The following is a 27,711-nucleotide window of genomic DNA, read 5'->3' as shown; positions in this document are numbered from 1 at the left end:
TATGATGGCCCTAGCAGTGGCCAAGAACGGTCTTCCCAGTATAATGGAGTCACCCTCATCCTGATCTGAATCCAAGATCACAAAATCTGCAGGGAAGATGAATCTGTCTACCTTGACTAGAAGGTTCTCAATCATACCCGTGGGGCATATCACTGACTTGTCCACCAATTCTAGAGACATTTGTACTGGTTTCACCTCTTTTATGCTTAGCTTTTTCACTAGAGAGGTAGGCATTAGATTGATACTAGCTCCTAAGTCACATATCGCCTTGTTGATGGTCATACTACCAATGGCGCAGGGTAGAAAGAAGCTTCCAGGGTCTTCGAGTTTAGGAGGAAGTCCCTTCTGGATTAGTGCTCTGCATTCCTCAATAAGCAGTACAGTTTCATTAACTTGCCAACTCCTATTCTTGTTGATAAGTTCTTTCAAGAACTTAGCATACAGGGGCATTTGCTCAAGTGCTTCAGCTAAGGGAATATTGATCTCCAACTTCTTGAAAGTCTCAAGGAACTTATGGAAGTGTTGGTTCTTAGTCTCTTTGCTGAACCTTTGAGGATAGGGCAATGGAGGTGTGAAGTTCTTCTCCACTTGCTGCTGTCCTGGAACCAGCTCTCCCTTTTGCAAAGTGGTTGGTTGGTCTTCTTTTCTTCTTGGCTTCTCAGTGCTCTTATTTGGCATTACATCTTGATCATTGGCTTCCTCTGCGTGTGTTGGCTTTTCCTCCTCTATTGGCCTCTTGCTACTCTCCACTTGCTTCTTTGTAGTGTCATTGTTATTCATTAATACTCTCCCACTTCTTAACTGTATCGCCTTGCACTCTTCCTTAGGATTTGGAATTGTGTCACTTGGTAGTGAACTTGATGGTCTCTCTGTTGCAAGGTGTTTAGAGAGCTGACCAATTTGCCTCTCCATATTCTTTATGGATGCTTCTTGGTTCTTGGATATCATTTCTTGGTGTTTCTACATTTTGTCTATCAAGGTTTCCAGGTTAGTGATTCTTTGAGATTCTGGTGATGTTTGCGGTTGGTTGTGAGATGTGGATGGTGGATGGTAGGCATTTTGGTTGATGGGTTGGTTATTGGATGGATAATGATTGGAGTTGGGGTAGTTGTTTTAGGGTTTTCTGTAAGGGTTTTCGTTAGTTTGCTGCTGGTTGTGGTTTTGGTTATTTCTTGAAGTGTTTTGATTTGAATTCCTCTGCCATGGTTGTTGGTTCTGGTTGTGATTGTCTCCCCATCTGAAGTTGGGGTGGTTTCTCCATGAAGGGTTGTAAGTATCACCATAGACTTCATTTGGCCCAGAATTTTGGTTGTGCATGTACTGGACTTGTTCTTGATGTTGCTCCTCTTGAGTTTCTTCATTTTGCCCCCATGTGGATGATGGTTGGCTTGTGTTGACTGCTGCAACTTGGAGGCTATCAATCCTCTTGGCCATTTGCTCAAATTGTTGTTGAATTTGCTGCTGCATCATTTTGTTTTGAGCTAAGATTGAATCCACTCCTTCCAACTCCATCACTCCTTTCCTCTGTGATGGTTGGCGTTGTCTTTGGTGAGCAAAGAAGTACTGGTTGTTGGCCACCATGTCAATGAGATTTTGGGCTTCCTCTGCAGTTTTCATTAGTTGTAAAGAGCCTCCTGCTGAATAATCCAAAGCCTCTTGAGATTTCAGTGTCAAGCCTTCATAGAAATTCTGCAATCTGTCCCATTCACTAAACATTCCCAGTGGACACCTCCTGATTAGAGCTTTGTATCGTTCCCATGCCTCATACAAGGGTTCAGCATCCATTTGTATGAATGTTTGCACTTCAGTCTTCAATCTAATAACTCTTTGAGGTGGGTAAAACTTGGCAAGGAACTTGGTTACTAGATCATCCCAATTATTGATGCTGTCTCTTGGGAAGGATTCCAATCATTGAGTGGCTTTGTCTTTGAGAGAGAATGGAAATAGCAGTAGCTTGTAACTATCAGGGTGCACACCATTAGTTTTGACAGTGTCACAAATCCTCAAGAGGGTGGACAAGTGTTGGTTAGGATCTTCAAGTGGTCCTCCTCCATAAGAACAATTGTTTTGAACCAAGGTGATGAGTTGTGGCTTTAGTTCAAAGTTATTTGCATTAACATTTGGGGTGAGAATGCTACTCCCACACTGTCTAGGATCTGCACATGTGTAGGAAGCCAAAACTCTTCTCTGTGGTGGATTATTGTTATTATTGGCTACTCCTTCTAGTCCATTTGGTGGATTTTTTAAGTATTCCTCCATATCTTGGAATTCTTCTTCTGACTCCTCTTCTCCAACAATGTTTTTCCCTCTTTCAGCTCTTCTTAATCTTCTGAGGGTTCTTTCGTCTTGTTCACAAAAAGTGGGTATAATTCTCCTTGTACCTGACATACAACCAAAGCATAAGAATCACACAACACTAGAAAGGCAATAACACTTCAATCCATGGCTGAAGTGAAATGTTAGTTAGCTTAAGCAAAAATTCAAACAGTTAGTGTGTTAGTTAAAAGTTAAAGAAATAGAAAAAAAAGTGCTTAATCTAGATCTCCACTTCACTTAATCATTGTCAATCTATTTCAATCCCTGGCAACGGCGCCAAAAACTTGATGTGTGGAAAACGATCCAACACAAAACTCACCGACAAGTGTACCGGGTCGCATCAAGTAATAATAACTCATGTGAGTGAGGTCGATCCCACAGGGATTGAAGGATTGAGCAATTTTAGTTTAGTGGTTGATTTAGTCAAGCGAACAAGAGTTGAGTTGAGTGATTTGTATCCAACAGAAGCTAAATTGCATGAAATTTAAAGGGAGAGGGATAATTGACAAGAATCTAAAGTGCAGAAGAATTAAAAGAGCTGAATCTTAAAGTGCAAGTAATATAAATTGTAGAAACTTAGATTGCAAGAAATGTAAATTACTGAAACTTAAAGTACAAGAAATGTAAATTGCTTGAATTATAAAGGGAATTGGGAAGTGGATTTGCAGGAATTAAACAAGAGAAAAGTAAATTGCAACGAACAGGGAATTAAAAGATGAAATTAATTACAGTAAATCTCGAACAGAAAATGTAAATTGGCTTTAAGAAGCTTTAGCAGATGAACAGAAAGGAAATCCCAGATCTCAGGGATCAAGAGACTAGAAAACTAAGTCTAGATCTCACTACCTTCCTTGATCTAATTTAGAAATCAATTGCAAAAGAATTAAAGATCAAGCAGTAGAAAAAGTAAATTCAAATCTCAATTCCTCAAATTGTGCAATGAAACGAAAACAGAGATCTCAAGGTGAGATTGAGACAGAATTTCCTCAATTCTCTACACCCAAGACTCAAGCAAGAATTACAGTAAAGAAAACAAGAAAACGAAGCCGAAGATAATTTAATTCTCCTCCCAGATCCAAGTTACAGTAAGTAAAATCCTCCAAGAGGTGTAAATTCAAAAGTAAAAGTTGACATCCTTCCTAAATCAAACTAACTTCTATTTATACACTTTCTTCTAATGATCTTCAAGCCTTGAATTGGGCCCTTGGTCTTGATGGAATTGGGTTGACAAAAGCCTCTGTTGATTGCTCTTGGTGTTGGGCAGAAACCCACTTGTGAACCGGGCCATGAACCATTTAAGTTTGAGGTAAACTTTGACTCAAACTTTTTTTAGCAGATTGCCCCTTTGTGCTGCCATCCACGTTTGGCTCAATGTTTGAGGTCAAACGTGAGCTCAAACGTGGCTCCTCCCACTCAGCTCTTCTAGCCAATGTTTGGCCTAACGTTTGAGGCAAACATTGGCGCAAACGTTGGTCATCCAAGGCATCAATCAGGGGTGCTTCTCCATGCTAAAATGGCACCAACGTTTGACCTCACGTTTGAGGCAAACTTTGGCGCAAACGTTGGGTGCCTCCAAGGTGATCTTTCTTGCTCTTATGGCACCAACGTTTGACCTCATGTTTGAGGCAAACGTTGGCACAAACGTTGTCCCTTCCCTTGACTCTTCTTCAGCCAACGTTTGCCTCAACGTTTGAGGCAAACGTTGGCACAAACTTGGCTTGCCTCCAGGGTGTGGTTGCACTCTTCCTCACGTTTGAGTCCAAGTTTGAGGTAAACTTTGGCTCAAACGTGAGTCCTTCCTCTTGCCTCTTGCTGTCCCCTTTTCTTCAACCTTCTTCAAAGCTTTTTCACCTATAATCAATCAATCAAAAGTATCAGAGCTATGCTCCAAATCATGAGATTATTTCTCTTTCATAATATATGAAAATTATAGCACAAAATCTCATGAAATTGCATCAATTTATCCATGGTTGATTGAATCAAAGGAAACATGAAATTCTACCCAATTGGCTTACTTATGGCTTAAGAAAGTGCATAAAATCTATTGAAAACAAAAGAAAAAGACTACTGAAACTAGGCCAAGATGACTTGTCATCATTATACGCTTTTTGGCATTGTTTTTAGTATGTTTTTAGTAGAATCTAGTTACTTTTAGGGATGTTTTCATTAGTTTTTATGTTAAATTCACAATTCTGGACTTTACTATGAGTTTGTGTGTTTTTCTGTGATTTCAGGTATTTTCTGGCTGAAATTGAGGGACTTGAGCAAAAATCAGATTCGGAGGTTGAAGAAGGACTGCTGATGCTGTTGGATTCTGACCTCCCTGCACTCAAAGTGGATTTTCTGGAGCTACAGAACTCAAAATGGCGCGCTTCTAAAGGGCGTTGAACGCCAGTTCTACGCTGCAGTCTGGAGTTAAACGCCAGAAACACGTCACGAACCAGATTTGAACGCCAAAAACATGTTACAACTTGGCGTTCAACTCCAGAAGAAGCCTTTGTACGTGTAACATTCAAGCTCAGCCCAAGCACACACCAAGTGGGCCCCGGAAGTGAATTTATGCATTAATTACTTACTTCTGTAAATCCTAGTAACTAGTTTAGTATAAATAGGACTTTTTACTATTGTATTAGACATCTTCGGATCATCCTGGATTGTATTTTTGATCCTGTGATCACGTTTTGGGGGCTGGCCTCTCGGCCATGCCTGAACCTTCATTACTTATGTATTTTCAACGGTAGAGTTTCTACACTCCATAGATTAAGGTGTGGAGCTCTGCTGTTCCTCATGATTTAATGCAAAGTACTACTGTTTTCTATTCAATTCAACTTATTCCGCTTCTAAGATATCCATTCGCACCCAAGAACATGATGAATGTGATGATTATGTGACGCTCATCATCATTCTCACTTATGAACGCGTGCCTGACAACCACTTCCTTCTACATGCAAACAAGCTAGAATGAATATCTCTTGGACATCTAATACAGGGGACCGAGTCCGAGTTATTAGAATCCTCGTGGTATAAGTTAGAACCCATGGATGGCCATTCCTGAGATCCGGAAAGTCTAAACCTTGTCTGTGGTATTCCGAGTAGGATCTGGGAAGGGATAGCTGTGACGAACTTTAAACTCGCGAGTACTGGGCGTAGTGACAGACGCAAAAGGATAGTAAATCCTATTCCAGTATGATCGAGAACCTCCAGATGATTAGCCATGCCATGACAGAGCATTTGGACCATTTTCACAGAGAGGATGGGATGTAGCCATTGACAACGGTGATGCCCTTACATAAAGCTTGCCATGGAAAGGAGTAGGAAGGATTGGATGAAGACAGTGGGAAAGCAGAGATTCAGAGGAACGAAAGCATCTCTATACGCTTATCTGAAATTCTCACCAATGAATTACATAAGTATTTCTATCTTTATTTTCTGTTTATTTATTAGTATTATTCGAAAACTCCATAACCATTTGATATCCGCCTGACTGAGATTTACAAGATGACCATACCTTGCTTCATACCAACAATCTCCGTGGGATCGACCCTTACTCACGTAAGGTTTTATTACTTGGACGACCCAGTGCACTTGCTGGTTAGTTGTGCGAAGTTGTGAAGTTATGTCTGGACCATGGTATTGTGCACCCGTTTTTGGAGCCATTGCCAGGGAGAGAACGAACAACAATTTTACAACCTCAGAGTAACAACTTCGCATACCACATACTTTCACACATTAGTTTAGTTTAGTTTAATTTTTGGAGGGAAAGTTAGTTTTAGAGAGAGAAGCTCTCACTTCTCTCTAGGATTAGGAATTAGGATTAGGATTAGTTCTTAGCTCTAGGTTTCAATTCATGCCTTCTTCTACTTTTGATTCTCAATTCTTATTGTTACACTCATCTTCCTCTATTCTTTTGTTGTAATAATCTCCTCTATTTTGTTTCCATGCTTTGTTGTAGATCTACTTTTGTTCCTTCTCTTCTCTTTGAATTCAATTAGAGGTAATTCATAATAATTGTGTTCCTTTTTATTGTTGTTATTGATTTCTTACAATAATTGTTGTTAGATTTCATTGTTGTTATCCATTTACTATGCTTTTCTTTAGTGCCTTCTAAGTGTTTGATGAAATGTTTGTTGGATTTTAGTGTAGATTTTGTTCCTCTTGGCCTAGGTGGAGTAATTAATGACGCTTGAGTTATCTAATTCCTTTGTTGATTGACAATTAGAAGTTGCTAATTGATTTGGATACTACTAAAGCTAGTCTTTCCCTTGGGAGTTGGCTAGGACTTGTGAAATCAAATTGATTCATCCACTTGACTTTCCTCCATGATTAGAGGTTAACTAAGTGGTAGTAATGGACAATTTGTGGTCACAATTGAGGAGGATAACTAGGATAGGACTTCTAGTTCTCATACCTTGCCAAGAGTTTTGTTAGTTGTTAGTTTATTTTCTTTGCAATTTATGTTTCTTGTCTAAAACCTCAAAACCCCAAAATACAACTCATAACCAATAACAAGACACTTTGTTGCAATTCCTAGGGAGAACGACCCGAGGTTTAAATACTTTGGTTTATAATATTAGGGGTTTGTACTTGTGACAAACACAATTTTTGTATGAAAGGACTAATGTTAGTTTAGAAAATATATTACAACGAGACTTATTATGAATTCTAAACCGTCAAAATTTCAATCATCACTATACTTGCAACGAGAATACAATTGAGAAATTCTATATCAATAAAAGTTCACGTATCACTGCCGCGCTTCAAAAGCGTGGCCATAGAGAAAAACAGGGACATTTTGAAAGTGTAGCGACAGAATTTTATTATGGTAGCGTTTATAAAGCGTGGCCAAAAGGTTTAAAAAAAAAACCTAATAACCCGGCCCCAACCCAATAACCCCTGAATCCTCTTAATAACCCTCAAACTTGGCCAAAAGCTTCGATCGTGACTCTCTTACTCTCAACTCTTATCGTCACTCTCATCAATGGCAACCCTGGAAGAGCTCAGATCTCCGCCGTCACCAGCACCGCCCTCGCTGCGCCGTTATCCTCCCCTCTGCCTTGTCTCCTCGTCGCCTCTGCCCTAGCATCCAACAGCGTCAGCGTCATTAGCCTCTTACGATCTCCTCGTCGTTTACACCATTAGCCTCTCCTTTGCATCGTCATCTCCATTACACGCCAGCATTGTCATTTCACCGTTCTCCTGCCATCTTCCTGCTCTGGCCACCATTGGCTTCCTTGTCGTTTGTGTTTGGACAGAATGAAAATGGTAACGGAAGAAAGCAAAGAGAAGAACAGTGCTTCAGTGTGTGTGTGGCGGTAGCTCCTCACTCTTCAACCTTGTTTCTCTTTTCAATTTCTCTTAGGTAACGCTTCTTCTTCTTCTTTGCCACGTTTTCATGTGAATTGTCGTCTCTAATTGTAACTGCAATCCCTCACAGTCTCTCATATCATACTTGCAATAGCTTAGCTGGTTTCTGCATCTTTCTAGGGTTTTCAGAAACGATTCCCTATCTGAATGTTTTCCATTATTAATATTATTCTTTGGTGCCCAACCGCCCCCCTTTTCCCTCCGAGTCTCCTTTTTTAATCCGATCAAACAATAATTTTCAGGATCCATTATTCTGATTTTGGTCGATTTCATTTTTTTTTTCAAAGGGGGGACAATTGACATTAAATGTAAGCATTGTGTAGATTTTAGGCTTAGTTATTTGGAATTCCATATTCCCTTTTGGAATGGAGTCCCATCAAAATGATATATGTGAAGGATAACACATGTTTTCCCTCTTCTGTATGAGTAGTGAAAAAAGCTATCTAATCTAAGATATTTGTCTAATTGCAATTTTGCAATTTTTGAGATTGAGTAGTAGTAGTAGTGGTAGTACTAGTAGTAGTGTGATCATTGATCAAGGACTTACTTTTATTTATTCTCTGGAAATTTTTGTTTTTGTCATTGAAAGATATGGATATAGACACTGCAGAACTTATATATTTGGAGGATGAGGATTCATCATTGATGAAAACTATTAAGGGTGCAACAACTGGTTTAATTTTTGGCACCATCTGGGGTACTGTTGTTGCCACCTGGAATAATGTTCCTCATGTTGAGAGAAACGTTGCTTTTCCAGGCCTTGCTCCTTCGTCCCTGCTAGTGCCTTCGTCTCTGCCATTCCCTACTCAGTCTTCTCTGTCATTGGTCACTAATTCTGCTGGTATGTTGTGAAGATAAAGATTTTTCCTCAATTAATTATCACAGTTAGTATTCAGTATTAAAAATGAAAAGTGTATATATATATAAAGTTGGTGTATATAACACTTTTATGTTTAGTTTTTGTCCTTTTTTTTCCTTCTAATACTTTCTTCTTGAAGGTACGAAAATTCTTTGATGTTATCTATGAAAACAAATAGGAAGAAACCAAATGTAGAAAAATCACGGTTGATGTAGTGTATATGTAAAATTGGGAATGCTATCAAATAAAAACTAAATCACTGTGGTTTAAAATTGGGAATGCTATTAAACGGGTCATATCAGTTAAAAAGTATGCAGCTGCCAGAAAGAATGCAGAGCTATATTACTGTGACTTTAAGTATTAGATTCCTTGTTTAGTTTCTAGGTAGAATATATGTAAAAATGTCTAGGATATAAGTGAGACAATTTTGTAATTTTTACCTCTTAGCCCCCACCTAGGGCTAAAATATTTAGAATAAGTATTATGGTTTTTATTGTAAATAATTTTCTAGTCAATACTACATTATTTTTACTTTTCTCATACGCAATATCGAACAGACTTAAGTCTGTACAGTTAATTTTAACGCCGGTACGCATTTTTTCGTAATTATTTATATTTTCACGCTCCAAATAATTTTCTAAGTTGAATTTTTATTGGTAAATTTTTAAATTATAAATTCTAAATTTTTTAATTAACTCTTTTTTCTCATTTATTTATTTATTAATTAATTATTTATTTATTATTTATCCAAATTTTACGAATTGGGGATAGATTTTAATGTAAATAATATTAAAATATTTTTAAATACAACTCAGATGTCTATAATAAATATGTTTGAGATATAAATTGAAATATTGATTATTTACAAATTATAAATATTGAGATATTTATTTATTGCACGCTACAATTTTTTTACAAAATTTAAGTATTTTGTGAAGTTTTTTATTTAAAACAGGTCAAACATAAATACAAAGTAATACACATTTTTCTTGCATTACATGGGATAATGTACAAGATGTCTCCGATACGGGTTGAGAGATGGATCAAGAACTTGCGGGTTGAGGCGGATGCCGGATTATTTGACTAGAGCAACGGGGGGTGGTACCTGCAAAGACACTCCGACGCTCAAGTCAGAATGGATCTAAGAGGTAGAAAGTTTGAGGAATGAATGAATACCTGGAGGGACCTGGATCCTCTATTTATAAGTGATGGTGAATATCTTATCTTATCTTATTTGGCTAAGATAAGGGAGATGTTTGAATTATCTTATCTTATCTTATCTTATTTGGCTAAGATAAGGGAGACGTTTGAATTCGAATGTTAGTTAGGAGCTCTAGTGGGCTGGTTCCGGACCTTCTGGAAGGGCAAAGCGGGTCGGACCCTGGTAACCGAATTCGGGGACCGTTCTAGGTGTAAGATCCGTGGGCCGGATCCGTAACAGTTACCCCCGGAGCGAGAGAGTGAGGGTGCTCGGTCTCATCGCTGGAGAAACCTTTTCCTCGCCGTTGTGGTTTGGCAAGGAGATCATTGTTTGGGCATCTCATCACATGCCAGGTTTGATGACCGTTCCGAAGGAGGGTCCGGAGATCGGGTTTGGAACAGTTGCCCCCGGAGCATGAGAGTATGCTTTCTTGGTCTCAATGCTAAGTCATTGGAGAGTCCGATTCTCTGTAGTTCGGGAGACTGTGAGGGGCCTGAAAAGGGCGTGACGTCATCCTGCACCAATTGGTAGGATGTTGGTCAGTATGGCTTTCCGCGAGTTGGAAGACCGTCAGCTCATGCTTGTTTTGTGTGGCCTTTTTTGGACCGTTATTGTGAACTTATTTTAGGCCTCTTGATGGGCCGATTTCAAGACTTTGTTTATTTAGCTTATTTGGATTTCTATTTTGTTGGCTTTGCGGGTGATCGATTCACGAGTCACTATTTTTGTTATTTGGATATCCGTTTTATTGGCTTCGGGGTGATCGATTTCCGGGTAGCCGTTCACTTATTTGGATATCCGTTTTATTGTTTGGATATCCGTTTTGTTGGCCTCGGGGTAATCGATTCCCGTGTAGCCGTTTGCTTTTTTGGATATCCGTTTTGTTGGCCTCGGGGTGATCGATTCCCGTGTAGCCGTTTACTTATTTGGATATCCGTGGGTAATCGATTCCCGTGTAGCCGTTTACTTATTTGGATATCCGTTTTGTTGTTTGGATATCCGTTTTATTGGCTTTGGGGTGATCGATTTCCGGGTGTTTGGCCGTTTTACTCTTTTTGCCGTTACGGCAATATGGGATGAAGCAGGGCAAGTGCGTTTTTAAATGAAATTTTATTAAGTTTGGGCCTCGTTAAAACCCTCCGTTTTGGGGGGAGGGAAAGAGTACCCTAAGATAATACAAGAAGAATAAAATAAAATAATATAAGTGAAAGACATAGTTTTAAGGGAGGGAGTGTTCCTACGTGTAATATCGCCGTAAGTTGGCGGCATTCCAGGTTCTCGGGATCTCGGTTCCGTCGAGTTTTTCGAGCTTGTAGGCTCCTTTCCTGATTATTCCTTTGACTAGGTCGGGGTTTTGCAGGACTTGCCTGACCGCTTGGTCGGTTCAAACCATAATGGGGTGGGCCTGGAAATATTGTTCGAGACGACGGGATGCCGTGAGGAGCGAAAAGGTGAGTTTATCGAGGCATGAGTAGCGCGATTCCGTGTCTTATAAGACTTTGCTTATGAAGTAGATGGGTCGCTGGGCCTTATTCTCGTCTTCTCGGATAAGTGCTGCTACGAGTGCTTCCTCTGTTATAGATAGGTATAGGTAAAGGGCCTCTCCTGTTTGGGGTTTAGCGAGAACCAGGGGTTTTGCTAGGACTTCTTGAAATGTTGGAATGCCTCTTTGCATTCCGCTTCCCATTTGAAGGGGATCCCTTTCTTCATAAGTTTGAAGAAAGGGTTTGCCTTTTGGGCTGACGCGCCAAGAAAACGAGATAGTGCGGTTAGTTGGCCAGTAAGTTTCTGGATGTCTTTGAGATTTTTCGCGCTTGCCATTTCGAGGACGGCTCTACATTTTTCGGGGTTAGATTCTATCCCGCGTTGCGTGATCATAAAACCGAGGAACTTTCCTGCTTCCATCCCGAAGGCGCATTTTGTCAGGTTGAGGCGCATTTGATGTCTTCTTAGGGTGTTCATTATAAGCTCGAGGTTGCTGATGAGTTGCCCGCCGGATTCGGTCTTGGCGAGCATGTCATCTATGTAGACTTCCAGCTTGGTCCCAGACAGGTTTTGGAAAATCTTATTGACAAGCCTTTGGTAAGTGGCTCCGGCATTTTTTAAGCTGAAGGGCATGACTGTGTAGCAGTACGTGCCGTCGGGAGTGATGAAGGCCGTCTTCTCCTTGTTGGGTCGGTGCATGGGTATCTGATTGTATCCGGAATACGCGTCCGTGAAACTGAGGTACTGGTGGCCGGATGCGGCGTCTACCAGCCCGTCAATATTTGGTAGAGGGAAGGTATCTTTTGGACTGGCTTTATTCAGCACAACGTTAGCCAGCCAGGTTGTGTAGGGCAGTTCCCTAATAAAGCTTGCTTTGAGGAGGGCTTTAACCTATTTTTTGACTTCGGCTGCTCGGTTGGGAGACATTTTTCGTCTCCTCTATGCCACAGGTTTAGCCTTGGGGCCTACGGCTAGTCGGTGAGACATTAGATCGGGGTCTATTCCCGGCATATCGGCAGGTGTGAATGCAAACAAATCTCTGCTTTGTCTTAGGAGGCGTGAGAGATCCTCTTTAAGGTCGTATGGGAAGTTCTTGTTGATGAAAGTATATTCTTCTTTGGTTTTCCCTATTTGCAATTTTCTCCATGTCCCCTTCTGGTTCTGGCCTAGGTTGCCCGTCTTGTCGGGCGTCCAGGTCGGCTAAGAATATGCCGGCCGCATTGCGAGATTTCTTTCGCAGGGCTAAGCTGGCGTTGTCGCATTCTACTGCGATCTCCTGGTCTCCGTGAATAGTTTCGATGGAGCCATCCTCTGCTGTGAACTTCATGAGAAGGTATTTGGTGAAGATGACGGCGGAGAGGTCGTTATTGTTTTTCTTTTGAGGATGACGTTGTAGGCGGTGGAGTCTTTGAGGACCATGAACTCGGATAGGATTGTCTTCCTTTGGTTTCCCATTCCTATCATGAGGGGAAGGGCGATGGAACCATCTGGTTTGAGGAAGTTGTCTCCAAGTCCCGTGACTCTGTTTGCGGTATGTCTGTAGATTGTCGTTGCGGAGTCCGAGTTTGTCGAAGGCTCCTCTGAAGAGGATGTTAGAGTCTGCTCCTGTATCCACCAGTATTCTTCTTACTAGCCCGGTTCCAATCTTTGCCGAGATGACGAAGGGGGCGTCTTTTGCCGTGGTGCCGTGTTGGAAATCCTCGGGGGAGAATGTTATCGCTCTATTGGTGGTGGCGGTTGGGGTTTGGTCTCTGACTGCCAGGATCTTGAAATCCTTCTTCAGTGCTGATTTTGATTTCCCTGGGGTGTCTTTCCCTGTGATGACGTTCATGATAATGATCGGATCTGTTTCAGGGCTTTCCCTAGAGGCTTGTCTCTGTGTCCTCGGGTTACGTCCTTCTTTTTCTAGTGATCTAACTTTTTCCGTGTGTCCTGGTTCCCTGATGATTTTGGCAAACTCGGGGAGTTTGCCGTCTCGTATGGCTTGCTCGAGGGCGTCTTTTAGGTCGAAAAAATCTTGTGTCCTGTGTCCGCATCCTTGGTGGTAGTCGTAGTACAGGGTCTTTTTGCCGTCTATTCTTTACTTGAGTTGTCGGGCCCTCGGGAGAATACCTCGATCGGCTATTGGTGGTATATCTCGGTGATTGGGGCCGTTAGAGGTGTGTAGTTAGAAAATTTTTCGATTCTGGGGGGTTGGTTTACGTTTGCTGGTTTGGGATGTTCTTTATGGTTTTCTCTTGGTGGGAGGTTATATCGAGGTGCCGTGCTGCCGTGTCGTGTGCTGCCGTATTGCCGTTTATTGGTGGCTACGACTTGGCTTACTTCCTTGTCGTTTATGTACTCCTTTGCGACGCTCTGGATCTCGTGCATGGTCCACAGCGGATCAAGGTATTTTCTCGTGGACTCGTCTTGTCTCTAGGTGACTCCCAATAAGCTGATGGGGTGTTTAGCTTTGGTGATTCTGGTGGTGAATTGGGCCATGAACTTCCATGAGATATCGTGGAAGCCAGTTATGGATCCGTTGGGGAGGGCGTTGAACCATTTAATTGCTGGCCCGGCTAGGGTTACCGGGAAGGCCCTACCTCAGACCGCGTCAGCGGTCCCTTCTAGGTTCATCCTGGCCTTGAAGGCCGTTAGGTGCTCCTGGGGGTCCTTGGTTCCGTCGTACTTCATATTCGTAGGTTTGTCGAAGCCTTTAGGGAGTTTTGCTTTCAGGATTCTTTTAGTGAAGGGAGTGGCTCCCATTATCAGTGGTCACTTCTTATCCGTTTGGCCTCTCGATGTCGTCGGTCGTCATCCGTGTAATGTTGATGAGCCGGGTTGCGTGAGACGCTGCGATCATACCTTTTGCCGTGTCGTTGTTCAGGCATCCTGTCGTGTCCGTGGTCACAGGAGATGCTGCGATTGTATCTCTTGGCATGTCGCCGTTCTGGCGATCCGCCGTGCCTGGTTTCATGGCGAGATCTTGATCTGGAGGTTGTATGACTTCCGTTTTTGGCGTTATGCTTTTCTTTGGGTGTAACTCGGCCTTTGAGGTCTTGCATCCTGAGGCATAGCTCTTGTATTATCTGGACCGCCTTCTCTTCTAGGCCGTCGGGTGGCCGGGTTTCAGTGGGAGGACGGTTGTCCTCTCTTGGTTGTTGCTGGGTTGGGGTTGGTTGGCGATATGCACGCTTATTATCCTCCCGTGGGTGGGAGGAGTGTTATCTTGGAGTTCGAGAGTTGGGGTGTTGGGTGGAGGATTGCTCCTCGAGGTTCTCCGTCATGCCGCCACGATTTGGCTGTCCCCCACATCTGTGCAAGAACCTTGAGAACTTTCTTGATCTCTTGGCTCCTGAGAGGTCTGAGCTTGGCCACGGTGGTAGTGTTTAAGGAGGTCGTTCATGATGAGCTTCCTTATGAATTTTCAGTAAGGTCCGAAGGGGGATCATGCCGACAGAGTTGTCATAGGTGAGGCGGCGGATGACAGAGGTTTGGAACCTAGTGTTGAAAGAGGTGACCTCGTGGGTTTGGAGGAAGAGCTTGAAGAGTTCAAAAGAAGAAGCAACCTCGGTGGGCATGGAGCCGAAGTAGAGGGAGAAGATGAGGCCATGGCGCTTGGAGAGACGGATGAGGGAGTGGTGAATAAGAGGGTCCAAGAGGTGGAGGTGTCCCACTAAAGGGAGGCGAGACTTTGGGCTCAGAGGATTTGGAATTTCATCGTTGGAGTAGGGCGAGGGTGCATAAAGAGTGTTATCACTAAGAAGGTAATTGCAAGTAACATTGTTCCTTTGGGATTTCGCCATTGGAATAGGGCGAAGGTGTGTTATTGCTGCAAAGGTGATGTAAGTTAAAGAAACATTATTCCTTTGGGATTTCGCCGTTGGAGTAGGGCGAAAGGGTGCATAAACATGCAAAGGTGATGCAAGTTAAGGAAACATTATTCCTTTTGGATTTCGCCGTTGGAGTAGGGCGAAAGGGTGCATAAACCTGCAAAGGTGATGCAAGTTAAGGAAACATTATTCCTTTGGGATTTCGCCGTTGGAGTAGGGCGAAAGGATGCATAAACATGCAAAGGTGATGCAAGTTAAGGAAACATTGTTCCTTTTTGCTCTCAGTTACATGCAAGAAATCTGAGTTTGATGATTGCTCTTCTGGGTTATCCGCCATGCCGCCACAACGTTGCTAAGTCCCCACAGACGGCGCCAATGTACAAGATGTCTCTGGTACGGGTTGAGAGATGGATCAAAAACTTGCGGGTTGAGGCGGATGCCGGATTATTTGACTGGAGCAACGGGGGGTGGTACCTGCAAAGACACTCCGACGCTCAAGTCAGAATGGATCTAAGAGGTAGAAAGTTTGAGGAATGAATGAATACCTGGAGGGACCTGGGTCCTCTATTTATAGGTGATGGTGAATATCTTATCTTATCTTATCTTATTTGGCTAAGATAAGGGAGACGTTTGAATTCGAAAGTTGGTTAGGAGCTCTAGTGGGTTGGTTCCGGACCTTCTGGAAGGGCGAAGCGGGTCGGACCCTGGTAACCGAATTCGGGGACCGTTCTAGGTGTAAGATCCGTGGGCCGGATCCGTAACAGTTGCCCCCGGAGCGAGAGAGTGAGGGTGCTCGGTCTCATTGCTAGAGAAACGTTTTCCTCGCTATTGTGGTTTGGCAAGGAGATTGTTGTTTGGGCGTCTCATCACATGCCAGGTTTGATGACCGTTCCGAAGGAGGGTCCGGAACAGATACATACACTAGTTATATCATAAACAACATTATTATTGTAATATTGATCGAGGATAGAATCATAATTTTGGCAAGAATTTGGAGTTTTGGACTATCCTTACCTTAAAAGTATACAGGTACAACAAAACACGAGGTGTTCCTTTTACATATACATAATATTTATGCTCCATGGTCACCGTTTATATTAGTAGCGTTCTTCTGGAAATTTATATCATTTACCTAGGAAAAACACAAGTTTTGTTATACTACTAGTATTTGCCGTTCATGCAAGCATAAATCATACTAAGGAGGAATCACACCACAAAGATATGTTGTCTTTTAGTGCACATTTCTCTTTCTTGCTTCACCACTCGTACCTTGTGAAGAATTTTGCTCAACGTTTGTTTATTTGGATAACGGAACAAGTTGAGGATTCAAGAGCTTTCATTGGCCATTCTCCTTGGATTTTTTTTGTGTGGTAATGAAATGGAGAGATTTTTGCTCTAAAAGATATTTTGCTCGGTGGCCAATTATTATTGATTGGCACCTACTACTAGTTTCTACTCCAAAATGTTAGAATTTGGGACAATAAATTTTATACGTTAAAAGAATTGAATATGACTAAATCAAATATGATTAATATCAAGTTTAATTATTCTCTAAACCCTTATAATTTTATTAAATTTTTAATTATAATTTTATAATTTAAAAACTTAAAATTGAATTTATATATATATATATTAGATAAAAAATGTTTAACTAAATCATTTTTAATTTTTATGTTAAAAGATATCTTTTTAAAAAGTACTTATTTTTAATTTGATATAAGATAAATTATGAACAATAAAACTCTACAACAAAACAAAATACTTAACTAAGTTCAACCAAGTGTTTCAAATTCACTCGTGCACGTTCTTCACCCCTATCGCTCTTCTTCTCACTACAAGAAACATCGTTAAAATTGACGGCCAAATCGACGGCTAGGCCGTCAACAATATTAAAATTCGACGACAAAATGGACGGCGAAGGTGGTCCCTATTAACCTTGTCGATTTTTCAAAATTCTAATAAAATCGATGGCTTATTTAGCCGTCGATAATAATTTAATAAAATCGACATCCTTTCCGTCTGTAATATGGGTGTGAGAATTTTACATTTTTACTAAAATCGACAACATTGCCGTCGATATTATTATTTAAAATCGACGTCTTCATTGTCGATAATTGATTCAATAAAATTGACGCTCTTTGTGTCGATATTTAACTCAATAAAATCAACAACGCTTTTGTCTATAATATGCTTAATAAAATCGACAACGACGCCGTCGATATTTGATTGAATAAAATCAACACATCAGCCGTCGATTTAATTATTTAGATTTGTCTATTTTAACTTTTAAAAGCGACAACGTTACCGTCGATTTTAATAGTTATATGTTTTAATTTTTTTCTATAGTAAACAGTTAATACAAATGAACTTTTAAATATAAAAATAAAATTTATACAGAATATTAAATAACAAGACAAATAAAATTTTAAATATAAAAATAAAATTTATACTAAATATTAGATAATGAGTTTACAAACTTATCAAAATAATAAATAATCCTCTAATATAAAGACTCAAAACAAGATAAATAACTAAACTTAGACTTATATTCGTTTAAATTGTAATCCACTAATAATACAAAATATTCAAAGTAAAGTAATTAAATAACATACTCATACTCGTCTAAATAATCATCTGAGTCATCAAAATTGTCAGAATCATCTCCCTTTGAGAACTCTGTGGTTGTCCTGGTCGCTGCAGAATAGGTGGGAGTTTTCTACCTGGGGCTGGGGTTAGGACTGTGGCTGGGGCTGTGCTTTGCTGAGAGCTTGAAAAAGTAAAAGGAGGAGGTGGGAGAACACGTGATCCAGAACTACTAGGACCCATGGCTCTCACATACTCAGTCAAGCTGCTCAACTGATGACTAAATTAATCCATCTGTGAGTTACCGGTGTTGAGATCCTCACGCAAGGATTCAACAGTCTGTTGCCACTCTCTTTTCTCCCTTTGGTGGCGGTCTTCAAGCTCTCTATAATTAGCGGCATGTTGTTCAACTTTTCTATTGAGTATTGTGATTCGTTCTCTAAGATCCAAAACATCAGCGTTGGTGGTCGTGGTTGGCCCATCAACTCGAGGTCGCACCATGGAAGAGTCCCTTACCTCACCCATGCCATATACCCTACCTCTTCGTTTTCCACCCACTGTCTCAATCCATATGCTTTCCTCAGAGATAGGCGGTGGATCAGTTACACCAGCCTTTATAACAGCCTGCCGTTTTTGCTTAGCCTGAAACATACGCTCTTGAAATATATCCTACAATGAGGAGAAATGATTTATAAACTACTATAAGTATCAATAATGCAAAAATTAAGGGGATATGTGAAAAAAATAAGTCCAACATTACAATGAAAGTAAGCCACTGCACTTAGATAAAGCAGCTTACAAAGTACAAAGAAAAAAGTTACATTTGAGAACAGGCTGACATTTAAGATAGTAACATTTCTAAATTATTAAAGGATGTAACAAGTGACATGTTAAAGGTGATATTAAACCAGTTAGAAAGATTAATAAGAACCATTCCCAAGCCTTAAGATTTTGGACCATTTTCAACAATTATCATCTTATTCCTTGTTATCATGTTTGTCTTAATTAGTAGAGAAACCTTTGGTGAACTCATTCATTATGGGATATCTTCCAAATTCATCCATCATCTGCAATTGAATATGTGTGCACCCCACTTAGACCTCATTCAATGGTAAGGAATGGATGAGTCAGGGCATTGTCCCGTGAGAAATTACTTCACTAGCATAACTCTAATTATTAGTTATCTTCACAAGATTCTGAACTATGCTTATTACATGCCTAGCTTATGCATGGGAGCACACATGAGAAATCATTAAGAAGATATAGTTTCCCTCTCCTAGCAGAATAGGATTATAGACTCAGCCACCATCTGCATGTTTGGCAGCATTTTGTGCTCTGTCAAGCAAAGCAGTGACATTAACCTTCAAGGAAGCAGATTTTACTCCTAATTTCTTTTCTTATATATAATAAACCTTCATGTGACATATTCTGATGATGGCCAGTAGCCACAGGAGACAGATACTCATGTAATTTGAAGCAGAGAGACATGGAGACTAGCGCAGGTTTAGTCACAGAATCTCATCAATGTTATGACTATTTACCAGACACTTCTAAAGCCTAAATTGTTAAGAGAGCAGGACTTGAATGTCTTAACATTTTTTTGAACAGCATAGCAGCATATATAGCTCAATGAATAGGTAAATTTTGATAGTATAAATTATGATGGCAACTGATAGTATAAAGTAAAAAAGAGAGTTCTATAAGCAATTTACCAAGCGTAACCTCGCTTCTGGAAAGGTGGTGCCTCCTGCAGTGTGAATGGAGGTACCTCGAGTCAATTTCTTGGCAGATGTATTTTTCGCCCTGTAATTGTCTATAGACATCAGTGTCCCAACGTCTCATCAATTCACCAAGTACTTCTGGTGGGATCCAATATGGACGGGCACCTTTTTTGCGAATGGCATGGAGCATACCTCGCAAGCGCTTGGCAGCCCTAAACCTCCAAGCTTGATAGATATCATCATCTTCTGTATCAAGAATGTCAAAGCATTTCTATTTTAATAAAAAGAAATTTTATTAAAATGCTGTTCAATAGATTGCATAATATAAATGACATTATTTTTGGGGGAAAAAAAACATGGAAGTGGAACCCAACACCTAGGTGGCTTAAACTGAATCCCCGTCCAGTCCACCTCTCTTTTCTTTGACCAATTACATCAACTATGTTAGCTAATTTTTAGGTGCAATGATTTGGTTAAGAATGATGGTGAGGACTAAACAAAAAATTATATATAAATCTCTCATACATGTTAACTAAAGTAGCCAGCAAGTATATATATATCATATGGTATAGTACATAATATGCCATTGAAATTCTAAACAACAAGATCCGAGGTAAAAATGTATCAACAACAAATTAGCCCTGCATCACGTCTAAATTAAACAGATTATGACATATACTTTATTAATTAATTAATGAGATTAGCATGTGCAGTGAAAACATGCAGGTCCTTATAAACTCAGCCATATAATTTTATTGAGTTAATTACTGTAATATAGTAATTAAAATTTACCCTCCACTCTGTCCACCATATTTTTTGAGTATCATCATCTGCCTCATCAAAATTCAGCCAAGACTTGTAGTTTTCCTTAAAAACCTGAGAAATACGCTTCAAGCCAGGCTTAAGTGGGTGCCAACTACATCAAAAACCAAAAAAATAATAAAGACATATTACTTAGTAAAAATGAGACATGATATTCATAAAATTTAAATCAAATAACAAACCACTTGGCACCATCATATCTAAGCTTGGGAGCACTTGTGCTAGAGTGACCAATAGCAACGAAAGTTCATTGACCGTGAGTATCTTAGGTACCATTAGATGTGGTTTGTCTTTCCCCACAAGATCCTGCTCGACTGGGAGCTACAATAGCTGGATCACTCTACACACCATGTGAGGCAGTGTTGGAAGGTTCATTGGCTTGTTGAGTGCATGATCTTGGCACACCCGGAGTAGGCATCATGTGTATCTGAGGCTCCTGACGAGAGGGAGTAGTAGTAGCAATAGGTGGCGGTCTCCTATTGGTCGCAACAGTCATGCCTGATGATGACCCAACAAGAGTGTATGGATCCGCATGCAAGTCAAGAGGGTGACCGGTAGAAAGCCTAGGCCTTCCCTTTCGACCTCGGCCTCGGCCATGGCCACAGCCACGGCCGCGATCTCCGTCTCTACCAACCATATTTATTCTAGCTTTTCAAATTTTTTGATGTGGGGGCTGCTTCTCAATACTATATTAAAAGGTGAAACAGAAAATTAAAGAAAAGCATTAGATGCCAGATGAACTTGTATATGCAGAAAAGAAAAGGCTCAATCAGATGCAAAAAAGAAAAGGATAAAAGAATGTGGACAATTTATATTCAGATACTTACGTTAACTAAACTTGTATTTAATAGTTTAAAAAAAAGTATAAAAATACAGCCTTTTTCAGTTTTCTTTTTAATTGTTTTTTGTTTAAGAGAAAGGATAAAAATAGAAGCAAATATAAGCAAGAAAAGGACAAGATTACTATAGCTATGTTCTTCACTCCGGATCCAGATAAAGAGATTAGACCAATTGAGCAGCTAGTGAATGAGTTAAGGCCAAAATCCTACACACCAGCAAAAAATTATTCCGATATCTTCTTCCAGTATTACTAGAAAGGAAAAAGAGAAATTGAAGCTTCCAAGATTCAACTATGTGAAGCTGAATAGTTTTCCTAATTTAAGTCCATGTTTAGTAGTCCATGTTAAAAAATAAACAGTTTAGTAGTCCATGTTAAAGAATTCAAGGATGAATGAACAGTTTTCAAGAAGATGTAAGCTATCAGCAAACAATGAACGATGGGCAACTTACACGTAACTTCAACCAGTTTAGTAGTCCATGTTTCTCTGTCTTTTTTTCCTCCTTCAAAGAATCAACAGTTGTTTCAATATTTCCCTCTAGATTAACATATCAATATTTTTCTCATTCAATGTTAAATCCCGCCTCTTGTATGGAATGTATGCCAGCTGTAAACATAGTTGATGATTAAAAATATGTAGGGAACAGGGATAACCAATAAAACAGGGAAAGAGTTGCCCTGTCTTTATAAGTTGAGAAAATATGTAAACGGAGTATAAGATCCTAGTGTTATTGCATCTGATAAACAACAGGGATAACCAACAAAAACTAGAAATGCCTCCTCTTCTCCGAAGGAATGTCTTCTACGAGGACCAAGCCTGTTAGGAAATCTGGTTGAATGTGATGCTTTTGTGGAGACCAAAATCAGTTTAGTCAGCCGTTGAATTCTTCCTAACAAAGCAGCTTTAGCTTCTTCTTCTTGTTCCAATTGGGATTGCAACTTAACTTGACCAGCCTCTAACTTTATCTGATCCTATTAGATATACAAGGACATCACCACATGGCATGGTTTGAGAGTTCATACAGATTGATTGATGAATGTGTATCTAAACATGGAGAATAACAGCAAAATGATAGTCTATTGTATGTGTGTGTTTTTCAGTTTTTTGTCTTCAAACATTTAGTGTAACGATCAAAGTTGAAGAACATGCATGGAACCAGAAGAGAAAAAGAAGTTCAACTTGAACTCTCCTGTTCTTATTTATATACAAACATCTTTGGGAAGGGTCTAGCAAAATGAACTCACTATGTCTCACTAAGCCATATCTATGAACTTATATTTACAAAGAACTAAGAAAAAATCATCTGAATGAAAAGGTGAGAGGGTAAGAACTGCCTGCCATAACCTAAGAAAATTCCATGGAAAGAAATGAAGGAAGAATCTTCCTCTGCTCTTCTTCAGTTGGCTAACAACAAGAACTAGTAACTCTACAAATAAGTAGAGTACTAGGGTACAACTCTGCATTTGAAACCTTCGCTGATCCAAATTATCGATTTCAGGCTCAATTGTAAAGGACTCAATACTTCAGGAGATACAAAAGCTATGGTCTCTCTTGACCTAACCTAAATGATTGATATCGCAACATATATTATATATTCTCTTCAAATTTAGAGAACACGATATTACAATTAGGTCAAGTTTACACCTGAAATAGGGGATTTCTAAATAAAACTGAAGTTGACTTTTGGAAAGAGTTTAGTAATAGTAAAAAGAAAGATACCAAGTTCTTGTGAGCTTGATTGCGAGAGAGCGGAGAAGGACCAAGGTAGGAGGAGCGACCGCGGCAACAGAGAGAAGGAGTGACGGGGGCGCGGCAGCAGCAGAGCGACAGGTGGCGCCAGTAAGAGGAGCGACAACGGCACGGCAGCAATAGAGCGCGTAGCGGCGCGAGCAAACGGAGTGACGGCGACGCAACCGTGAAGCCGGCAGCGGAGAACGAAGGTTGGTGAATTTGGGGGTAAAATGAGGATTGATGAGGGTTGATGAGGGTAAAATTTTGTTTCTGAACTTGGAGGAGGGAAGGGGGTGCGGGGCTGATATTTTTAGCAATAAAAATCGACGGTAGAGTTTTTTATTTTAATTTGGAAAAAAGCAACGACCTTCGCGTCTATTTTATACATTAAATCCACACAATTTATTTGATTTTAGAAAGCAATCTAGACCGTTCAAATTTATCGACGAAAACGTTGTCGATATTTTAAACATAAAAATAGACACCAATTCCGTCGATTTTAAAATAAAAGCATTTCCAACTCCTGGTTCGTCGATAATATGACGATAGTGGAAAAAAGGTTTAATGCAGCATAAAAAAATCGATGATAATACCGTCGATTTTATTATTTTATTTTTAAATTTCTTTTTTTTTAAATATCGACAGCAAGCCGTCGAAAAATATAGACGGCAGAGATAGCCGTCGACTTTTTGCGTCGAAAAATACGATTTTTCTTGTAGTGTCTTCTTCTTCTTCATCAGCCTTGTCGCGCACGTTCTCCTCCTCCTCCTCCTTCTTCGTCATCTTTCTTTTTCATTATCATCATCGTCACCACCACCACCTCCTCCTCCTCCTCTTCCTCCTTCTTTTCTCATTTAAATTTTTTCTTCTCCTTCATTTTTCTCCTCCTCCTCCTCCAGCACCACCACCACCACCATCATCGTTATTATCGTTATCGTTATCGTTATCACGTGATTTTCCTTATCGTCGTTCTTTTATTGTTGCTATTGTTGCTATATTTTTTTCCTCCTCCTCTTCCTAGTGATTTTACAGCATTATGTCACTACAAGAAAGTTTCAAAATAGCGACCGATTTTGGCGACCATAAAATCGGTTACTATTTGCGACCGATATTGCAACCAATCAAACTTTTCTAAGATTTAAAAAAAATTGGTTGCTAAATCGGTTGCTAAATTTCAATTAGCGACTGATTTAGTGACCATCAACTCTTGGTTGCTAAATTGGTCGCTAAAATAAAAATTAGTTACCGATTTAGTTACCGATGACAAAGCCAATCTAGTAGGTCACTAAAATCGGTCGCTATTTTTTTAACTTAGCGATCGAATTAGCAACCAAAACAAAAAGCAAGCTTTTAGGGTATGTTAGTGGCTAAATCGGTCGCTATTTTTAATTTAGCGACCAATTTTCCAACCAATATAAAAACAAGCTTAATAGTGGTTAGTCGCTAAATCGGTTGCTAAGAAGTTAGTCGCTAAATTGCTTGCTAAGTGTTAAGATAGCGACTGATTTAGCCACCAACTATAAAATGCTAGTTTTAAAGTATTCAGTCGCTAAATTGGTTGCTATTTTATAATTTAGCGACCGAATTAGGAACTGACTTAAAAATATGTTGATAAAATAGTTGGTCGCTAAGGTAGCGATCACTAAACTGATTACTAAGGGTTAATATAGCAACCAATTTTAGCGACCAACTATAAAATCCTAGCATTAGAGCAGTTGGTCACTAGATCAGTCGCTATTAGCAACCAAATTTGCCACCAACTAAAAAATACAAGTTATAAATTATTTAGTTGCTAAATCAGTCACTATTTTAAATAATAGGAACAAACTAGATTTGAAAACAAATTAAAAAAACTATCACTTTTCAAGCCTAACCTTATGCTCTCCCCTCACACAGCGTCCCTCTCGCTGCCTCCCTCACTCTCTGGCCGAGTGGAGAGAGAAGTCACTTTCCGTCGAGTCCTGGTTGGCGCCATTCTTGTCGAAGCCATTCTCATCGGTGCCATCTCTCCTCCTCGAGTCTTTATCGTCGTCTGCCCCTCGCCGCGTATTTCCTCTGCTCGTTCTGCCATTGTCGCAGATCATCGCATCCCCGTCTAGATCTGCCGTTGTTTGCAATGCGATGTTCTTTTCTCAGCGTCGCCTCCTGTGGTAACTTCTTCTCTCGTAACAACAACAATAGTCTTTCGGTTAAGCTGATTTTCTCCTTCAGTCAAGGTACTTCAACTTCGTACCTCTGATTTTGATTTCTCACTATAATTTCAAGGAATGCCTCTATAATTTTATTTTGATTTGATTTTATCTATTAGGATATTAATTATTTTTGTTAAATTAACACACAACACAAAATAGCTCAATAATAAGTTAAACTTGAAGGTAGAAGCTACGCTGAAGTGAAATGTGAGTTTCTTCACGGCGTGGCTCTTCTTTGCTCACGGGAGACTCCTTACGTCTCTCACTTTACTTCAATTGCAACTGCATTACATTATCTTCTATTAGGTTCGTTCCTCAGAGATTCACTTTAAATTCTATAGATCTAAGCTTCGAGTATTGCTCCACCGTTGCAAATTTGTGTTTCACTACATTTTGGTTAAGTGCTAGGTTTCTTGGGAGTTTAAATTTGAATTTGTAATTTAGGTGTCAATTTGTTTTTGTTGTGGATTGGTAGCACAAATTGCGAATCACACTTTTCACAACGCGTACCACTGACCAGCAAGTGCACTGGGTCGTCCAAGTAATACCTTACATGAGTAAGGGTCGAATCCCACGGAGATTGTTGGTTTGAAGCAATCTATGGTTATCTTGTAAATCTTAGTCAGGAAGTCAATTATGTTTATCAATTGAATTGTGAGTAACCAGTAGAGCATAAATTAAAAGTTACTTGTTGTGCAATAATGGAGAATATATTGGAGTTTTGGAGATGCTTTGTCTTCTGAATCTCTGCTTTCCTCTGTCTTCTTGTTCACGCACGCACGTCCCCCTACGGCAAGCTGTGTGTTGGTGGATCACCGTTGTCAATGGCTACCTTCCATCCTTCCAGTGAAAACTACGCTCACGCGCTCTGTCACAGCACGGCTAATCACCGGTTGGTTCTCGATCCGGTTGGAATAGGATTTACTATCCTTTTGCATCTGTCACTAACGCCCAGCCTTCAGGAGTTTGAAGCTCGTCACAGTCATTCAATCCTTGAATCCTACTCGGAATACCACAGACAAGGTTTAGACTTTCCGGATTCTCATGAATGCCGCCATCAGTTCTAGCTTATACCACGGAGATTCTGATTAAGGAATCTAAGAGATACTCATTCAATCGGATATAGAACGGAGGTGGTTGTCAGGCACACGTTCGTGGTTTGAGGAAGGTGATGAATGTCACAGATCATCACCTTCATCACAGTTAAGCGCGAATGAACATCTTAGATAGGAACAAGCGTGTTTGAATGGAAAACAGAAATACTTGCATTAATTCATCGAGACACAGCAGAGCTCCTCACCCCCAACAATGGGGTTTAGAGACTCATGCCATCAGAGAATACAAAGTTTAGATCTGAAATGTCATGAGATGCAAAATAAGTCTCTAAAAGTTGTTTAAATACTAAACCAGTAGCCTAGGGTTACAAAATATGAGTGGACTATGATGGATGATGCAGAGATCCACTTCTGGGGCCCACTTGGTGTGTTGGGGCCCACTTGGTGTGTGCTGGGGCTGAGACTTTAAGCAATTCACGTGCAGAGGCCATTTGTGGAGTTGAACGCCAGTTTTTGTGCCAGTTTGGGCGTTCAACTCCAGTTTTTGATCCTTTTCTGGCGCTGGATGCCAGATTTGGGCAGAAGGCTGGCGTTGAACGCCAGTTTACGTCGTCAATTCTTGTGCAAAGTATAGACTATTATATATTGCTGGAAAGCCCTGGATGTCTACTTTCCAACTCAATTGGAAGAACGCCATTTTGAGTTCTGTAGCTCCAGAAAATCCACTTTGAGTGCAGGGAGGTCAGAATCCAACAGCATCAGCAGTCCTTTTTCAGCCTGAATCAGATTTTTGCTCAGCTCCTTCAATTTCAGCCAGAAAAATACCTGAAATTACAAAAAAACACACAACTCATAGTATAGTCCAGAAACATGAATTTTTCCTAAAAACTACTGGAAATAAACTAAAAACTAACTAAAACATACTCAAAACTATATGAAATTATCCCCAAAAAGCGTATAAAATATCCGCTCATCACAACACCAAACTTAAACTGTTGCTTGTCCTCAAGCAACTAGACAAATAAAATAGAAGACTAATAGGTTGAGAAGCAATAATATCTCAGAGTTTTTGAATGAAGCTCAGATTCTAATTAGATGAGCGGGACTAGTAGCTTTTTGCTTCTGAATAGTTTTGGCATCTCACTTTATCCATTGAAGCTCAGAGTGATTGGCATCTATAGGAACTCAGAATTCAGATAGTGTTATTGATTCTCTTAGTTCAGTGTGATGATTCTTGAACACAGCTTCTTTATGAGTCTTGGCCGTGGCCCTAAGCACTTTGTTTTCCAGTATTACCACCGGATACATAAATGCCACAGACACATAACTGGGTGAACCTTTTCAGATTGTGACTCAGCTTTGCTAAAGTCCCCAATTAGAGGTGTCCAGAGTTCTTAAGCACACTCTTCTTTTTGCTTTGGACCTTGACTTTAACCGCTCAGTCTCAAGTTTTCACTTGACACCTACACGCCACAAGCACATGGTTAGGGACAGCTTGGTTTAGCCGCTCAGACCAGGATTTTATTCCTTTAGGCCCTCCTATCCACTGATGCTCAAAGCCTTGGGATCCTTTTTATTTGCCCTTGCCTTTTGGTTTTAAGAGCTTTTGGCTTTTTCTGCTTGCTTTTTCTTTTTCTTTCTATATATATATATATTTTTTTCGCTACTTTTTTTTTCTGCAAGCTTTGTTCTTTGCTGCTTTTTCTTGCTTCAAGAATCATTTTTATGATT

Source organism: Arachis hypogaea, chromosome 11 (genome assembly GCF_003086295.3).
Source record: "Arachis hypogaea cultivar Tifrunner chromosome 11, arahy.Tifrunner.gnm2.J5K5, whole genome shotgun sequence".
Taxonomy (NCBI): Eukaryota; Viridiplantae; Streptophyta; class Magnoliopsida; order Fabales; family Fabaceae; genus Arachis; species Arachis hypogaea.
Note: the sequence above shows the minus strand (reverse complement) of the source record.